The sequence below is a fragment of the Bombus pyrosoma genome, linkage group LG13 (assembly GCF_014825855.1).
Source record: "Bombus pyrosoma isolate SC7728 linkage group LG13, ASM1482585v1, whole genome shotgun sequence".
Classification (NCBI taxonomy): Eukaryota; Metazoa; Arthropoda; class Insecta; order Hymenoptera; family Apidae; genus Bombus; species Bombus pyrosoma.
In genome coordinates, this window is record NC_057782.1 from 5,344,390 (window position 1) to 5,360,566 (window position 16,177).

The 16,177-nt window shown below is 43.8% G+C and overlaps 1 protein-coding gene across 23 annotated transcripts in view; it reads left to right on the plus strand.

Moving 5' to 3' along the window:
- The window catches only part of LOC122574326 (forkhead box protein P1-like), a 247,811-nt gene that overhangs the window by 78,843 nt on the left and 152,791 nt on the right, over window positions 1-16,177 (plus strand). For 9 of the 23 annotated variants that reach the window (XM_043741795.1, XM_043741801.1, XM_043741793.1 and 6 more), the window contains one exon: window positions 9,179-9,232. The exons of the other annotated variants lie outside the window; for them this stretch is intronic. The gene's annotated coding sequence lies outside the window, so the exon portion shown is untranslated. The remainder of the gene's footprint in view (window positions 1-9,178; window positions 9,233-16,177) is intronic. 23 annotated transcript variants of the gene reach the window in all.

Below are 16,177 nucleotides of genomic sequence, written 5' to 3' on the forward strand. Positions count from 1 at the left end.
GCACCCTTCTCCCACCTCCCCCAACCCCTTTGCCGCCGCCTTTTACACCAAACGGCTCCTGCTATCCTTCGGTTCGTCCAATACGGCATTGCCACCCAGCGTGGCTGTTACTATTTAGGGTAATTTCGCTTTCCGATAACCGTTACGTAAGCTCGGTTTCGTCGGTGCCCGCCGATCGATCCGATTGTCTGCCACTCGTTTCTAATCGTTTCAATGAGAAGATTCGATTGTGGGTGAATAAAAGTGTACGACAGTCGGTTGGTAACTTGTTAAGAAGGCTTTCTTTGTTTCGATCGGTCTGACTTTAATTGGATGGCTTTGTTCGTTGGTTAGTTTGCCTGGCATAATTTAAAGTAACGATGAACTATATCGGTCGAATATTCGTTTAAAGTGTTGCTGTACGAAACCGGTTGCCTTCACGACTGCCTGTTTGTTGTAGTATTTCAAGTTGTTATCGGTATCACTGGCAGATAGAATTATTTAAAAGCCAGTACAGATAGTATATTCTTCGAAGGTAAAAATAGAAAGACTTCGAGCGCAATAATTATAGTGTAGAGACAAACTTCAATAAGTGTTTGTTCAATTTAGCATCAGTCAAAGGTCAAAGAAATTTCTGAGTCATTTATGAAATTATATTTAGATAACAGATATGCGGTAATGTGCAATTTTGCAGACAGAATTAGATACGATGATATATTTGAAGGATGATATACGTTTAGCCGTTTGATATCAAATACGATCTTTCGAGGCAATTGTTTAGAAGACAGAGAACCTGTTGATCGTGTATTAGAAATACGTCCGCGACAATTGCCCAATTCGAACGGATTATGTATTTTGCCGGTTGTTTTCATCGGTGTTGTTTTGTCGTCAAATTTGATTCCCAACGTTCATACGAAAGTACGCTGATTACGCGAATTACAGATGATAGATAACGTCACGAAAAATCAATGGAACGTCGTTAGTGGCAAACTTTGCTACCGCACAATTTTCCAACGATATTCAAATGATCTTCTCGACTCTGCATTTTAATAATATTCACTCTATGCTAAGAATAATTTCTATTTTGTCGAATGACAATGCAACGTTAGTGTCGTCTGCATAAATTGTGACACAGCGTGTTTCAGGTTCTTATAACCGTTCCTTTTGTCGATATACGACCGTGTACTAAAATACAAATGCATAAAAAATTTAAACGTCATTCTTGGACGTGGCTTAATCGATAATTCGTCCGTTTCGTAACGCCGTTGAAACGTATGTCGAAACGTTTAACCATCCAGTTGAACATTAATGTGAAAAGGACTAAAAATGTGTTGCCATTAACAAAAGGAAAACCTGTGTTACGTCGCGCGAGATGGACCGCGTGACGTCACTCTCGGTCTGGCCGCCAAGGCCCCACATACCGTTATTCCGACCCCAATAAATCTAAGGACCCACCACAAACCTAAGCTTTTAGCTTGGCCTTGAACTTTATTTTTAATCCTGAAAATGTTTTGGTTTATAGCTGGTTCTTAAAACAGTCCTTAGGTTCATTATACGCTCTCAAAAATCACGGAGCAAGCGAATATTTGCTTAACGGAAAAGCTTTTTCCCAGAAACTACGTCATCCACAAGCCACGTTGGTAGGAGGCTTTCTCCTCCTATTTTTCTTCATTAACATTGGCTATAATCAACGAGCAACGTGGATCGTTATCTTCTCTTTTTCTAATGCGAAACAACACAACGATACCGAACTTTCAAGTCAGTTCAAACTCTGTCTCAAGCTCTATAACAGTCAAATTCTCTTTCTCGGTTCGCATTCGTCGATCATTCTGTATCTTACATAACGTCTTATCCATATTGTATACAAAGTTGTTGGAAATACATATATTTTATATCCTGTTAACGCGGTGTTATATCAAAACAATCATCCCTATTATCTTAACGGAAATCAGGGGATCGATCAACTCGTGGTGTCGATTATTATAACCGTAGCGGGAATTTACGACTCCCGTTGACGTGATATCTCGCGAACTCCCCGCGACTGGTCGAAAATACAACCTTTAATCTTCGTCTGTGGAAGTTATCGTTTCTCTACGCTGAACAAAGGAATCGAACTAACGCGACGCGCGTTATCGTCAGTGCTTCAAGATTTTTGCTGTGGACGCGAAACCATCTCCGCGTTCTATCTACGGATCCAGGACAATAGACAGCAATGAAAGGAGTTTTTTTTACTGGCACTATTTTTAACTTTTCGGGGGCCTCTGCGGCGATGAACGCGCGAAGAGAAAGGCTCGAAGCGTTTGACCACGCGCCGGACACGGATGAGTTATTTTGATATCGGGACTTCATACCCCATTAGGTCCGGTTGACGATTATTTTGGAAGCGAGGCAGGACAATGCCTTGACAATACTCTGACCGCTGGTCGAACAAGATCAGCCACTATCCTCCCTTTTCTGTCGTCATGGATCCACGTCCCTACGCTCTCCCTTCCCTTCTCGCGTGTTTTCCAGCTTGTTCTAGCTTTTCCTTTCACTCGTTGTACGTTTGGTATACTGGAAAACTGATCACGTAGCTATCGTTGAGTTTTACTTGAACGAAGTTGCAAGAGAATTTACTGGTGGGGCCAGGAATTCCACAACAGGAAGCATATTTCCATAAACGTCCCTTTTCAGAGCAACGTAACAATATACGCGGAAAACTTACGGTGTCTGGGGTGGTCAACAAGGGGTGGCAGTTTTCCGCGACGAAAAGGGTGTTCAGGCGAATTGAACTAACAAGGTCCCTAAGGGCAGTTTACGCCCGATATCCCGGTAAACTCTAAACCGTCGGTAGACGATCGTTTAGCAAAATACTTTCTCGCGATCTGTTCGTTCTTTCTTCAAGGAAGTTGTATAGTAAACATGCCCACGTACGTACATCGGCGCTCATAATTATTCCAACGACATCAATAGTCGCCAAATGTATTTTAAATTATTTAAATTTGACACGTTAAGTGATACACTCGAGATTGAGCTCATTGTTCCAATAATGAATAGTTAATATATGTTAATAACAGCAAAAGGTGTTTATTTAATTTTTCGCAAAAATGAAGTTCAAATTTTTATGAATGGTACTGCACGTGCCGCCGTTCGTTTATAAACATTAGGACACATACAGAAAGTTAGGTAAATCTCCAAAATAATTGAAAGATTATTGCAGCGTTGAACGATCATTATATTCCACTTGTAACTTGTTCTTACAAGTAGCATTTACAAATGCAAATTTAAATTATGTATCGTAACATGAACGGGGTGTACCATGAAAAAAAAAATGGTCCTCTTCTAAAAGCGAAACAGCACCTAATTTAATCTGTTTCTTTAGCTTCATTTATTAAGGTTTAACCAAACAGAGAATTTCCCAATGAATCCACGTCTTCCAAAGACTAGAACTAACTGCGAACAAGTTCGAGTCGCATCTTGTACGCGTTATTGGCGTGAACGTTTTGGCAAGGGTCTGCGGAAGTACCTTGACTTTGATCAACTTGCCCCGAAGTCCTTCACTCGTGCTCGACAGTTCTTACATAGCTGGTTTAGGGTATTGTTTGCCCGCAGTGCGCCGATGAGAAATGGGAGGCATAGATCCTGGTGCCGCATCTCAAGTAGGCACGTCTCATGCTAGCTAGCAGTGACCATTTGTTAAAGTCCACTTTCGCCGCCACCTGTCTCCCATCGGTTAGGAAAACAGCTCATAACACCGTCCGCTGCGCAGTGTGATCGTTGTTTTTTGCCCCGGCAGACGGGGGCGTGAAGACTGTCCTGCGGATAAAATGTCGATGTCGTTAAGTCCAATACTTGCCACCACGATAGCCTCGTATCTCTCTCACTATAAAGTTTCTATATTTAAAGTTGCATCAGTACACGACGCAACCGCTGTTTATTCGTTGTTTTGATTTTATTCGTTGTTTAATCTACTGTTTGCACGAAACGGATGTGTCTCGTATCTTGTGCATCCGAGTGAGTCAGAAGGAAATATTGGATGGTAAAGAATAAGTTACGAATATGCAGGGAGAAAACGCAAATCTGGCCACAAATGCCTTCATCTATTTTTCTGCACAATTTGGGGATGATCTATCTAAATTGATAGAAACACACTAAAACTTTGATTGTCAAAATTAATGACACATATTGTTCGAATAATTTATTTGACAATTTTTTACTATTTTTAATCGTAATATTTGTAATATATTTTTTACTATTTTATAAACAGAAACACAAATGATAAACTAATAGAAATGTCACGATTCTTTCCTTTTTCAATCTTTTTTACCATGTTTGTCACGATCCCTAAATTCTTTGATAATCGATAAATTCTATTAATTCTGATCATCGATATTCTATTTTAATTCGCATCGTTAATGTGTGAATAATTCTTGAATGATGTCCTCTCTCTTTTTTGTGATCATTCGGGGAAATTAATAAAATCAATTGGCGAATATTGTGGGAAAAGTGCGGCCAGCTGTGAGACTCGAGAGCGATGTTACTTGTCAATTCGCTCGTCGATTCGATTGCTGGTATGAAAGTATCGCATTGAAACCATATCGGAATATCGTTTATGCGTCTCTCTAAATCACGCACTTCGTATTGGCGCTTGTTGAGCTCGGTTGCATTCCTATCGCGCTATGCAACGTAACACGAATTTGCCGGCATTCGTGATATAATTACAAATTAATTACTAGGGCTTTATTGAAATTCGCGTTGGGTTTTTGAAAATTTTGGAAAATTACCGAAGATCGATCCGAAATTGGAATTCTGCGATGCGCCCGTTTATGAGTGCGCGTACCAAGCAATACGATACATACATATTTAATATTCAACTGGAATATTTTATTACAAGTCATGAAGACAAACAAGCGTTTGCTATTATTATTACACTCGATAAACCGGAAGATCATTCAAAATATGTAACATTGAAAATGGCGTATCAACTGCAAATTATAAATTGGAATTTCGTATTTAAGTCGATCTTGTAACTTTATAACTGTTCAACAGCTTAAATGTTTATAGCTCCGAACGAACATCACGTAATTATAACAGCTTTCTTGAAAGATTATTTAAAATATGTAACACTGAGAAAATGTTATATCAACTATGATTCATAAGCGTATTAATTATTATCAATTATAAGATAAAAGTTGAAATTTCGTATTTTAATTGACGTTACAGTTAATGTAATCGTAGCAGTAATCTCAAAAAAGTGTTAAATATATGTAAGATTAGAAATATCGTATTAACTATAAAGTACAAATTAATATATTTCGCGTTTCATATAATCGATTTTATAGCCATACAACTGTACGATAGGTTAATTGGTCGGAGGCTTCTCGGGAATATAATGTAGCTACAGCAGTTGTCTCTGGTATATTGATATGCAACATATATCTTGGGCTTATAGGGTTATTAAGGACTTCATCCGTGTCTCATGGTAGGATTACTACGTTATTATCCTTCGGTAAGTGGCAGGTTGGTCGGTCGGATGGTTAGTTGGTCCCTTGTAAGGAAGGCCAAACATCATCTCCTCCTTTACTCGGTCCCTTGAGCCAGCGGCGAACTAGTAAGACATTCGCCCCCTTCCAAAATCGTCTGGTGGAATGGGACCCAGTTGTGAATTTGACCCTCGTAATTAATTTATAACCGGGGTTCTTGTTGCGAAGCCAGTCGGATAAGCAGAGAGTGGGTGACCTCGTACGGTACAGTTCCACTCGAGTTTTGGCCAATTAACGATACCGTTCGTAAACAAACTTATCCTCGTTTTCACGCGTAATCAATCCCTCCTCTTTCCACTGCTCCATCGTTTCCATTATTCCACCTGAAATTTTATCTAGGAAATTATAGTTTGAAACTTTGTTCGAAGTCGTTTAGAGATTTACGAACGATTTCTCAACGTCGTCCAAGCGTCGTAAAATCTTTGCTTCCAGCGATTTGACCGCTGATCCTTGGATACAAGAAACGAAGCACAGCTCGTTAGGGAACAGGCATTACTCATACGGAAATCTTCCACGAGATTTCTCCGTTGTCGTAGTTTTCTACTCAGAGTACCCGGTATACGCATACTCTCTCGGTACTTATTACAGATCTAATACAAATTCGACACAATTCGAGGATGAGGGAGTTGAGATCGGAAAGTGGTCGAACAGAAGGTGGAGGTAACCTAAGATGGAGGAATCCATAGATCGCGAAGCTAACAATCAGCCGTAAATTATGGTCTCAATATCCATTGTGTACCCTGCTTGCTCTCGAACAAGCCTAACCCCAGAGTCTAAGGCCAAGACTACTCACCCCTCCCCCACCCCCTCCACGTTAACAGGCACAACGGTGGAAGCACGACGAGAGGGTCGGTCGGCTCTCTCACGGCCCAACTGAACCAAGAGATATGTATATTAATGGGGCAATCTTACATAGTTTTGTTTACCTTGCCCCCATTCTCTTAGTACGTATACAATTACTATCCCTAACCCCTACGGTATGCTTAGTACAGGGGCTGACTGTCTCCTCTTTGGTTTCTCTCTTCGTGTACCTCGCCTTCTCGTTTCTATGAAACGTATCGAATACGTACGCACACACGTATTCGGGCCGATTAATCGAAGTCAAGTCGTTGCAACGTGTAGATTATTTTATATTTTATACTCGGAAGAATAAATGGTTATTTCTATAGATGTAAAATATTCCATCGGTCGTTCAATAGACAATCACTGATACATCGTCCATAGGCTGAAAGGGTGATTTCCTCGAAAGATGCGTGTAAAAACATGTACAGGACAATATTGACGGAAGAAGGGTCTCGATAAAAGCGGGTTCCGTTCTTGAAGGGTTTAAACGGAAGCGGGTCGATGGAAATCCCATTCTACGCGGCACAGGGCTTTCAGCAAAGAAAATATTGTCCGCGATACGAGCGATAGCGGAGCAGAACTTTTTCACCTTTCGTTCCCTACCCTCCCTCTTTTTTAATTCCGTACGTGGCTGAACGCGAGCAGCTTTGTAGCGGGATGTACATTTCTCTCGCTGAACAACCTCATTTGTGTAATCCCCGAAGCTTCGACAACAAACTCTCTGCGGCATTGGCGCGACGCTGAGGGTGCATGGGAAGGGGGTGTGAGCACGACATTAACGTACTTTGTAGTTGAACTCTCTGTGGCAGTTACCACCATCGCCGTCCCATCTCTGACTTTCTCTCTTTTCGTCTCCGGATCTGTCTCTTTCTCCCTCGCTCTTCCGCGGCTTCATCGTCCTGGGTGAAATTGCAATTGTAATAGCAATTATCTTATTTCTACTATTGCTTCTTTGTACTTCGATTCGCGACATACGGTGTTGGCGGTGATGCGAATCAGAGAGAGGAGAGCAACGTTGAAACCGGGGGTGGAAAAGGGGGCGGACAAGGGTGGAAAGATCGCGAATGAAATTAAACGTTGGCGGGATGGTCGTGACGCAATTTCAGTCGTGTGGCCGTTTACTGGGGCGGAATGACGAGTCTTTTAGCTGAATATTGCCACAGCAGTGAGTTACAACTGGCTTTCTCTCTCCGGTATTGTTGCATTTTTCATTCGCCAATTATTAGCCGGAACACGCGGCTTCTCTTGGAAAGGACTCGAAAAATTGACTGCGCACAGAACGTACGTAACGTCCTGCTCGGTACATTGTGGACAAACGATAAAGTTTATTTCAATCTTCGTGGAAAATTGAAGGGAAAACGAAAGGTTCCAACCAGAGCGGCTCTCGCACAGAGATATATTCAGTAGTCGTGGTTTTAATCATTGACCCTTGGTACACTGGTTACGAAACCGGAAAGTAGCGCCGGTAGAACCGGTGGAACCAAATTGCAGGAAGAGAGTCTGTATGAAGGGGCTAATTTGAACGAGGCGCAAGTGAAAAGTCTGCATTGCGTCGCTTGTTAGAAGAGTAAAGATAGGCCAGCGGGCTAAAGAACGCTGGTTTACAGAACGCGGAACAGGAAGGAGCATTTCATTTCGATGCAAAAGGGCTGCTACGGGTTTGTAAAAGGGAGGAACGATGTGTCGATCGACAGAGAGAATCGTAGGAACGTTGTAGCGACGGTCTCGGCTCACGCTATACGAGTAATACGAGGCTTGTTGAAATTCGTTCGAAGTAATCAATATTATAGCTCGCCAAGATATATGCGAGAGAATGTGGGCAAACAGTGTACACACGTGCATTGTAACACGGCAATAGGGGAGGGGAGGTTCAGGGTGTAAGAAGGATGTAACATAGGATGGGTAGATCGGTGGGGGGGGGCTAAGGGGAAGGCCCGGATAGGAGGTAGAAAAGCAGAGAGGCGAGGAGAGACGAAGGGGTGCCGGAGGATGGAGTTAGAGGTGGAACAGAAGGGGTTGAAGGGGACCGCGAGGTTCATACAGCGAGGGCTCCAGCCCGCGGGGGTGAACTGGGGGAAGGAAAGGGGTGGACAGCCGGACAAACAAAACCCTTGCTGCTTCATTTCTGCCCGTCTGGCCAGACACCGACCCTTTATACGCGCGCGCTTCCGTCCTGCGCTCGACTCGTTCATTCCCTTCCTCCTCGACTAGTCCCCCGGAACCCCTCAATGCTTCGTCGAGTTGTACTTTCAGTACGTTACTTTTCGAGTTCGTTAATTAACGGCACCGCCGCCTCATTGGCGGGCTCGCGTCCAGTCGAAGGATACGTCAGAATGGTTTTCGACGAGTCGAGGCACCCTAAATCGTAGCCACATTGTCTTTGCCTGACAGGATTCAAGTTTAGACGATAGACACTGAAAGGTTCGGAGTGGTACACCCTTGGTGGTTTTTAAATGATTCGTAAAAAAATAGCGATACGTCACGGTGATGCATAGGTATTCATATAAGTCAAAGCAGTGGGAAGAGTTGCCTTGTGAGTGGCGTTACTTATGTCTTCATACAACGTTAATCACAACTCTAGCTTCTATTTCGATCGAAAGACTGAATTACAACTGAGACTTCTTACTGTCGTCTTGTTCATAATTACGTATCACGTGGTAGTTTGGAAAGTTATAATACTACCACGCTCGAAAGGATCAATAAAGCTTCTATTTTTGTTGTTAAATTACATATTTAAATTAAAGAGTACAATTCGATAATTAGTTCACGTTTGTTTAATTTTTTTTCCTCATTATTTATTATTTATAACGTAATATGGTTTCTGTTTGCTTCAGGTCAGTGGTGTATACTTCCCAGGCTTCTGAGACAGAGTGACATGGCTTGTTAATGTGAGTTGAACGATACTTTTCGTACGCGAAGTACAATGATTTTTTTTCCTTTTTTTTTCTTTCTAAACTCGTCTTTTTTTTTATTAATATCTTATATCTATCGAGCTTAATCCGCGCGATATTATTTCTGGACAAGTTCCAAAACAAAGTACGTTAGCCCGACAGAGACGAAGAGAGAGGGTTGAACAAGCGCGTGGGGTCGACCGCGCGCTTTACTCCCCGTCGTTTTAGGGGATGAACGATGCGAGACATCGATAATCGCATTTGTTGTACGACCGTCGATACGAAACTTTCGGAATTTCGTCCAGCTAAGGAGCAAGAGAAGTTTATGACTTAGGAAGTATTATATTATTCGAATATTCCTCTAACCTCGCTGTATCTCACCCCCCCCCCTCCCAATTTCCAATTATCTAACTTCTCTACCTCCCTGCGTATATCAAGATCTTTCACTTAATCTTTCGCACCAACAACAAAATTTCCACGATCGAAGCTACAGAAACAATCTGCAGAAATCCCTGCTCTCCCGTGTGCATTCCAACGAGCGCGTTAATTGCGAAAAGCGAGAGGCCAGAAAACGCGGAAAACGCGCGCGTAACAGCGTAGTTTATTTCCAACGGTGTTGCGTTCCTTTCTTTTTGCTCGCTTTTTTTTTTTCTTTTTTTTTTACTTTTTACTGTGAAGAACACTCGGCGCCAAAGTGGGAGCTAATAACATAAATGAGGAACACAGCACGTTGCTTTCGTTTTGTTCTCACCCCCGCGCGCGTGTTTTCTTTCTTCCGTTCGTTTTTGCGCCAGGCCAGCCGCTCCGCGTATAAAGTGGCGAATATGGGGTGTGAAATGCATGTCGGTTTCACGGGGTTGCCGAGCCGTAATAGTGGGAACAGAAGCGCGGCGGAGGGCGCGCGCGGTCGAGTGGTCGGGTTCTGGAACGGGCTCGAGTTGCAGGAGTCAACTTGGCTGCTCATTGGCTACTTGCTGGCGACCGCCACTCGCGAAACATTAGTATTCTCTGCTAATTAAAATGTAACTGAAATTGTAATGGTCTGCGTGTGGCGACGATACGCCAGGAAACTAGGGGATGGCGTGAGAAAAAGAGAGAGCAGACGGTGGCAATGGTGAGCGTTACACCGTACACCACGGTAACGCACGATGTGTACTTTTTCATGCTCGGCTTGGGGACTGAATAGAGGAAAATGTCAGACCGTTTTGCGAAAAACGACTGTATCATAACGCGATTGTTCCTATTACTTTTTTCCGGTGTATTATGATTACCGTCGATAGAGGCCAGATAGCGCGCCAGAAAGAGGAACGAAATTTAGCGCAGCACGTAGAAAAGAATCTATCAAGTTTAACGAAAGCTTATTGTCAAAATATCCATATAGTATTTTATGACATCATCAGACTCGTAGAATTAAAGGAAAGATACTTTATCGAAAAGGGAGGAGATTCGATTTCTTGGCCATATTCGAAATGCATTACCTTTCTACTCTTAAATCACATTACCTTCGAGGTACCCTTTTTGGCTTCTTCCCCCGTTATCTCCGCGCCGACTCGTCTTTCGCTCTTATTTTATTTGTTTCGCTTATCCACGGTGTTCTGGAAGCTCGCGCAGATTTCGCGGCAATTTACTTTATACGCGTTACGTCGTTTTCCGCCCTCTCGCTCCCACTCGGAACGCCGTAGCCACCCTAACGGTAGTAGGTATCGTCTCATTCGACTCAGACCGCCCTCACACCCTTACGATGTTCTTATGGGGCTCACACCAGGCTACCGTCTACGTGCACGTACAGAAAGCCCGCGAACTTGTGTGGCTCGTTCTATCGTTGGGCCACCCCCAGGGTGTTGAAGCTCTTCCGCACTTATTTCGCGCTAATTCACCCCTCAAGACCGCTTACACGCCCTCCCCCTACCACCGCGACCACGGCGAACCAGTTAGCTTTTTTTCTCACGTGCCGTGAAGCAGTTCACGTTAAGCGGTTAAGGGTGAACTCCGTTAAAGAGGGGCTGTAAATTCATTGACTGACGAAAATACTCCCGCCGGAATTCCCGGAAGCATCTTTCAAGCTTCTTCGATTTCATCGATACCTCTCGTCCGTACCGTGGCGAGGGTGAATACCCAGGCATGCATATACCTATTTTAAATTTTGATGAGGATAGGTCATCGAACCTGATCATTCGTACTGTCGTGAGTATTTTTATCGAACACCCTATTCTCCCTATAACGTAATATACCTGTACGTTCTACGATTCGAAAAAAATTTCCCCATTAGTAGGACATTTGCATTGAACGGTTGACAAGCGGCAACAAAGGCCGGCTCAGGATTTTCGTCGTAAATAAGCATTACGATATAATTTTCTGTCACAACAATGGCTGCCGGTGTTACAAAAGGTTTAGCCACGAGGCGACCGTCGGCTACTACCCCGTGGACAATGAGAACGTCCGCGTTACGCCATAAATTGATTTGCGAAAGCGTTCCTGAAAAAGCTCTCTCCTCTCAGCCGAGGAGAGGAGAGTACGCCGTGTGGCCAGCCGGGTTGGGGCTACCCAGGCTTTTGAGCTTATACCGCAAAAATTACGTCGCGAGAGGGATTGTATTTATGTTACATAATTACGCCACGCGCGACCAGCGGATAGGAGGGGTGCGGCTGGTGGGCCGAAGCAGGGGTAGTTATGAAGGGGGTGGTTTGGTGAGCGAAGAGGAACCAGCCAGAGGAGTAGCGGGTGCGAGGAGGCGGGAGAGGGTGGGAACAGAAGAGGAAAAAAATCGCCTGGTCGAGGAAAAGTTTTTCGGCGGCTGGTTCGACCGACCGACCGACCGACCGACCACCCGGCTAATGAATAGAAATAATTCTCGTGCAATTGTGCTTTTCGGTAGTTTTCAATTAACAGTCGCCCACCCCCTCTCCTTCCCCGTGAAGCTTTTGCGCCATTCTCCGCAGCGCCCTGCCGCGAATACCGTTCCACGAATGGACGAGCTGTAAGTTTTTAAACGGCTCGAACGCGCGCGATTCGTACCGTGTAATTACAGCGTTTTTCCTATTCTCCATTTCGGGGCTGGCCATCGCCATTGTGTCTGTTCGACATTTCTGTTTTCATTATACTCCCTTGTTCAAGACAAACAATTTTCGTAATTATCCAACGATTTCCGGTCTATCGTTGCAGAGGTTCGAGAAATTTCGTCGATGTACAAAACGTAAGAATTCACAGACGGAAATATATATCGCGTGTACAAGGAAAGGCTATCGAAAGGTATCCCCTCGGTATGTGTCGTCGCGGAAGGTAGCTGGAATCCCGCAAAATAAATCGGATCTCACTGTCAGTGATCCCCGGTAATATTTGTCTTTCGCCGGGCCATTTTACAAGATTTCCTATCTACTCGGCTTTATAAGCGAGGAAGACGAGGAATCGGCCAGCCAACGAGGGGTGACTCGGACACAGAGAAGCGGTGAGTTCACGTCGTCAGATGGGGGTTGAAAAGGGGGTGGGTGGCGGTTCGGTGTGATTCCCTGGGCTGGCTGGTAGAGAAACGACCTGGCTAGTAGTGGTGGAGAAGGTGGAAGGGAAAGAGTACACGGGACAGGGTCCCGCGGGATAAAACGGGCTATCAGATGTGAAACTCACTGCGTCGAAATGTAAAAGCTTCCTGACAAATCGGTTTCTATTACCGCGTCGCGGTGGGTCGCCTTTTTTATATTGATGGCATTATTTTGCACGGAGACGGGAGACCGTATTTTCTGGACACGTACGGTATTCTACGGGCTGGAGTACACACGGGATCACAACCCCCGCTTATGAATCCCGGTTATTTGCCCGGGAAATTAATGTGCGCTTACCACGTATTCGTGCGGCCGTGGCCGCTATATCAAAGAAACTGACTGACGTTCGATAAAATTGGTTATTATTACCCCTTCTTATTAAGTCCTCAAGGGGTTGTGCGCCCTGCTCTCGCCAGGTGCTTCGTTTTATCCTCTTTTAATTGACGTCCGTTGCCACGGCGCCAAGTACGTATAGACTTTGGAAAAATACTTTCTCCCTTTTTTTCGAAGTAAAATATCTAAGAATAAACTGGTCTTGGTAGATACGGATTCTTTTCTACTTCAAAATGATAAAAAGTCACTGGTGTAGGGGTGGTTGTCCGAAACAGAGAAAACGTGTCCCGTAGGAGGAAGAATCTTTTCGTCGGACAAAAGCAGTCCCAATGTCCTCGAGGATCCTCAGTCACGTGTCCCGTGCAAAAAAGAAAAAAAAAAAAAGAAAAGAAAAGAAGTATGAGCGCGTACGTGGAAAGAGGTTGCTGGGTGGAAGGTGGTTAGAGCCATTGGGTGAGGTGGGTGGGCAAAAAACATCCGAAAAGAGTTCCGTGGAGCTTGATGGTGTGAGAAGGTACAGCCAGACAGTCAGACAGAGGAGACAGACAGACAGACAGACATGCGGGAAGGAATGAAAATAATAATACCCAGTGTGGCCCTGGGCCATAGGTGTCAGTGCCGGCAGGAAGGAAGGAAGGACAGGAAGGAGCGCGTTGAATTTGTCATATGTAAGTTTCACCCTCTTCTCTCTCCCGGGCCGGCACACGCACCAGCACACATCCCTGTGTGATTCTTGCTCCCTCTCGTGCAAACCAACTAGCACACCACGTATCGTCGTCCGCGAGAGGATTATTTCAGAAAGGTGCCAGGAATCGGAGGGACCACGTCGAGATTCGGGTCCTTTGCGATGCAACCACCATCCCTTGTGCGGATTTCTCGCGTGCGTTAGGAAATGTCTCCGGGGTATATTGAGATACTGTCACCGAATTTTCTCCCGCAACCCCTTGAGATCGTGCCTTGGCCTGTGGACACACACGCGTTACTTTCATCCCCTTTTTCGTTTCAAGGCCGTTGAACCGAACACCTCGCTCCCCGTACCACAACTTTCGACGAAGTTTCCTGATAGGCGCATCGTGTGAATCATCGTTCTCGTTTAAGTGTCGAACTTGGAACTTTTATTCGGCAAAATTGACGTTGAAAATGTAAATTATCGAGGAATTTTTTTTTCGAATAATTTATTAATATATTCTAGGCATCGAATCGGATGTCGGACGATTTTTGGTTAATTTTTAACGTCTCTGTAGCACTTTGTGATGGATCGGTTCTTTGCAATACCGTATTTACCGTGTTCGTATATTGTCTGGTTGGAGGCACAAACGCCGCTGTCTGTTTAATTTTTCGCTAATACTTGTCTGCGCTCGCGCGGATATCGAATTTCAATTGCGGTTGCCTGTAAACAAGTGTTCCGTTTTATTATTTATTACCATCATTCCGGCCACTTAATCAAAAATACATTACCGTTGATGACCCTCAACGTCTGACATTTTCGATGCTCGAATGTGGGAACGCGAATGATTTCATCAGCGCGTTATTAAGTGGGCTTTGATTTTCGATCCTCATTTTGCAAACCGAGCTCTTTGTCGCGGAACAGATCCGTCTCTCTTGCCCGTTCCGTTCCAATAGATTACATACCTGTCAAATGAAAATATTCTATTTGCGATACTGTTACTCTAATCATAGTTATTGCATATTTGTTAATTACCGCGTAACTCGTCTGGCAAACGCGTATATCCGTCTCGTTTCTATACTCGATTCAGACGAATTTTCGGTGAATAATATTCATAATCGGCTAGAGACCACCTACTACGAGAATTCACACGCACGCGATCACGATACTTTTTCATTTCATCGCTGGTCTGATAAGTTAAGCGGAGATGGTTTTTTTAATTCCGGCCTCTCGAGTTACAGGGGAGAGCAGGCGGGTTAGGTAGGCGCGTTGATAACGTTGATTAATTACGATTCGGCTCCGATTATCGGCGCAATCGTGTTTTATTTATTAAACGAATATTTGTAGTCATGCTATTATTTATGGACTCGGACTTGCATCGCGCACGATTCCAACCGTGACTGGTATATACGTCTATGTATCTATAATTTCGTATAGTTTGTAGCATTCATGTAATATAATATACATATATATATATATATTATACCTATGGAATATATATGTATGTACATATAGATAGCGACAACACTATTAATTAGGCCTTGTCTTTCATTTTTGTTTAATGATACCGCGTGCAGCTTGAAACGGCGGGAAATCCTTTGTGTTTTCACCCCGTTGTTTGGCGGGGTAAAAACCTGAAAAAGCGAGAAGCTCTGGCCGAGTGAGAGCGGATGCTTGTATACGTTCCATTCAATGGGGTTAGCAACGCAGGTCTACACGCACGCCGGTGCACACACATATACGGGCGGATACACGTGATAGGGTTGGACAAATGAAGTGGATATGACATAATGATTTCGAGAGGCTATGTACCGTAGCTTGTTGCCTGTCGGACGGACTGCCGCCCGACCTCGCCTTGTTCATTAAAGTTTTCATTCCTGTCGATAATATTAATTACGATTCGCCACCGCCGCGCTGGAAAGAAACAACGTATCCGCGTACTTTTCTATCTCTTCTCGAATTTCGTTCCTCTCCGATGAGCCGTCCTAATGGATTATCTTAAACAAATATACGATCGAATTCAAATTTATGTATGTACGTATACATCGTGGCCATTATCGAATGATTTAACGACGTAGAAAAGAATTGAAAAATATTATCGTCTATCTACAGAAGCAGCGTTCTAGATCCCCTGAATTTGATAATTGCAACCTTGATCAATAAACAGTAATCACGTTTATAGAACGTGAAGGGGAATAAAGTTACATCGTGTATTTATACCTGCCGCATATCCCCTATCATTTTCAACAATTTGATCCAAAAATATGATATCGTGTGATCCGTGTAATTATTAATATTCGAAAAAAATAGACAGAAAATAAATAAAAACGGATGAAAGGGGAAAAATAAAGGACAAAGTTCCCCAAGTCATCGACCACGTTCTAGTTTTCAAAGGCAAGAATGCCG